This window comes from Mauremys reevesii, unplaced genomic scaffold, assembly GCF_016161935.1.
Source record: "Mauremys reevesii isolate NIE-2019 unplaced genomic scaffold, ASM1616193v1 Contig14, whole genome shotgun sequence".
Lineage (NCBI taxonomy): Eukaryota > Metazoa > Chordata > Testudines > Geoemydidae > Mauremys > Mauremys reevesii.
The window spans coordinates 116,556-119,791 of record NW_024100760.1 but is presented as its reverse complement, the minus strand read 5'-3'; the positions used below and the strand labels follow the sequence as shown (position 1 = coordinate 119,791).

Below are 3,236 nucleotides of genomic sequence, written 5' to 3'. Positions count from 1 at the left end.
TGGTGCGCATTCCTATTCACACCCCCGTACTGGGAACTGTTGGGCAGTGGAGACGTAGCCAGAATCCTGCTGGTCCATAGGCATTAAATTCACTCTCAGTTGTTAGGGATGGTACTGAAATGTGAGCTGCCAACTCTGCAGTGCACATTTCTACCCTGGGCAGGGGGAGATGGTCATGATGGTGGCTAAAGTCCACACATTGTATGTGCTGATATTCCAAATGATAAGAGTGGGAAAGCACAGACACACGTTTATCAGGGGTTGACCCAAGTACCTGATTCCAGATCCTTGTTCTTCCTCTTCTCAATCTCTGAAATGGGGAGGAGAAAAGAGTTAGACACAGAGACAGGAGCTGTGTGATGCTGTGTGCCCCATAATGACTGGGGTTACAGACACACCACAGTCACAATTCTAGCCCTAGGAACCTGCACTGCAGCAGTTATCTATAGAGAGCGGCTGGCCCCTTCTCCTGCATCAGAACAATGTGATGGGCATTGCATTGTCAAAGGCCAGGTGACACCTGTCTGTCTATCCATGCATGAAAGCAGGTGTCTGCTGTGGAGAGCTCACAATGCTGCGGTCGGACTGGGATAAGTAATGTGATTCTGATTTTGGCCTCAACTATTCACTCAGCCCTGCCCTGCGGTGTCAGTGCTTCTGTATCTGTTCAGCACCATATGTGGCTGGGAGCTGCTACCCAGGGGCTCTACTGGGGAGGTCGGTGAACTTACCCATCTTCTGATGCTGCACCTTGAGGTCTGGGGAGAGAAGAAAGGGAGAAGATCATGGGTTCAGTGTGGATCATTCCAAGAACAATGATGTAGGGTTATTCCAATGTCTAAATGCATCTTCACTGCAGCTGGAGTGAGCTTCCCAGTTTGAGCAGGCAGACAAGTACCAAATGAGCCAAGGGACTCAGAACTGATAGGACACGTAAGACAAAACTGTTGTTAATGAACAAACAAGGTCCCAGATCAGTCCCTAAACAGAGCCCATAAATTGCCCCAAGGGTCAATCCCCCTTCTCCCTCCACCCCAACGGATGGCACTATAGAGAATGAGTTAAGGGAACATTACACCAGAATAGGTATCACACAACCTTCATTTGGCCTCAGACCTCCTATTTCTGTGCCAGGAAATCCCTTTGTGGTGCTGATTTGTAAAAATTTGTGACTCTAGTATCAGTGGCTGGCAGGAGCTTAGCTGGGGAAGGGTTCATGGGACTGTATAGCACTGAAGCTACTGTCCACCTCTAAAGACGTGGGTTCAGGTCCTGTCTTGAATTATAGTGGAACAATGTGGGTGCTGGGGCCCATCAGAGTGCACCTTACAGAGCATAGTAGGGAGGAAGTTTTCCCAGACCCTCAGTAAGTCCCACTGATCCATATGCACGGCATTCACTCCATCAATTAGAGTGATACTGAAATGTGAGCTACAGACACTGCAGTGTTTGAATATTTTCAAGGCACAGGGTGATGATCATGAAGGTGAGTGAAGCCTACACATTTTGTGTGGTGATTGTCCTATCTCCTTATAGTATGAAAGTACAAACACACCAGGGATTATCCAAGTACCTGATTCCAGTCGCATGTTCTTATCCTTCTCAGTCTCTGAAATGGGCAAGAGAAAAGAGTTAGACACAGACACAGAAGCTGTGTGATGCTGTGTGACCCATTGTGACTGGGGTTAGTTACAGACACCCACAGTCACACTCCCTGAGCCAGTGCAGGAGCCAGCAGCATTGATAGCTGTGGGGCTGGTGGTTAGTGTTACACTAATATGCAGAAGCCATGAGATTTGCAAATCATCTAACCTTGATGGAAGATGTGGATCTGGATCCCAATACAGCTCTGACATTCCCAACCCTTCCATCTAAGGGGAATTCCTGTTCTGTGTTATTAGCAGCACTTTGGAGCATCAAAGCTACACACTCCAGGTATAATTAGGGCATGGCCGTGCAGGTGATCGGGGCTCAAATTTGGTATCTGGCTTTGGCAACAAAGCATGGAAACATGAGCCACTTTCTGGGAACTGGCCCAGAAAAGCTGCACTCCAACAGTCATCTATAGACAGCAGCTAGAACAATGTGATCGCATTGGATTGTCACAGGCCAGGTGACACCTGTCTGTCTATCCAGGCATAAGAGCAGGTAACCCTGTATCTGCTGTAGAGAGCTCACAGTGCTGCACTGGGTCTGGGATAACTAATATGACTCTAATTTCAGCTCAAAATGTTCACTCAGCCCTGCCCTACGGTATCAGTGTTTCTGGATCTGTTCAGCACCTTGTGTGGCTGGGAACCGCAGCTCTACTGGGGACATGGATGAACTTACCAATTGTCCTACGAAGCTGGCCGCACTCTGGGGAGAGAAGAAAAGAAGATCATCTGGATTCAGCATGGGCCTGCTCCAAATTGTGGGTACGTCTATTCTGAAGCTGGGAGGGTGCTTCCCAGTTTGGGCAGCCAGACACGTGCTAGATCTGCTTGAGCCAGTGCGCTAAAAGTAGCAGGGAAGCACGTGCTGGAGTTTGGGCTAGTCGCTAAAGAACAAACTTGTTCGGACCTCCTGGTGCATAGTCAGGCGAATACCTTTAGCTCCTGCCCATACTGCTCCCAGATACACTGCTAGCCCAGGCATGCTATATCAACAGCAGAGCCCTAAAGTTTCACACTCTCATCTCCATGGATATCCATTACGTGTTACCTCTGATCAGGGGTCTCAGTTCATGAGCTGGTTCCGGTGGAAGGCTCTATGCCCTGATGGGGGTCCACACTTGTCTTTTCTCTGCTTATCCTCCCAAATCCGGAGGCCAAAAGGAAAGGACCAACAAGATCCATGAACAGTAGCTGTGACATTACGTCAGCCAGCACCACAATGATTGATCCTCACCGCTCCCTTCTGCAGAGTTTCCACATAACAACATAGACCATTAATCCATGGATCAAAAAAGACCTTTTTGTACTTAGTATGGGTACCACCCCCGACTCCATCTGCAATTACCTACATCTTCTCCCAGCCGAGCCGCCTCAGTACTACTACAGCAGAGTAATCAGGTTCATGAGTAAGGAAACATCTTGAATAGGCAAGACAAGCCTACAAAGGTTATGCAGACCATCAACAGCAAGGCTCCACCTACTCAGTGGGGCAAAAAGTATGGCTCTCTATGGAGCATCTCCGCACAAATGCACACTCGCAGACACTTGCACACTCGCAGGCTAAACTTTCAGTTTCTTGGT

General features: G+C 48.5%; 1 long non-coding RNA gene across 1 annotated transcript; it reads right to left on the bottom strand.

Annotated features, from left to right (window-relative positions):
- Positions 1-274: 274 nt before the first annotated feature.
- LOC120393044 lies at positions 275-2,351 on the bottom strand. The gene is made up of 4 exons (XR_005591885.1): positions 2,332-2,351; positions 1,574-1,609; positions 732-758; positions 275-310 (listed from the first exon to the last, which is right to left on the bottom strand). It is a non-coding gene; the product is annotated as an uncharacterized LOC120393044 (long non-coding RNA).
- Positions 2,352-3,236: the final 885 nt, after the last annotated feature.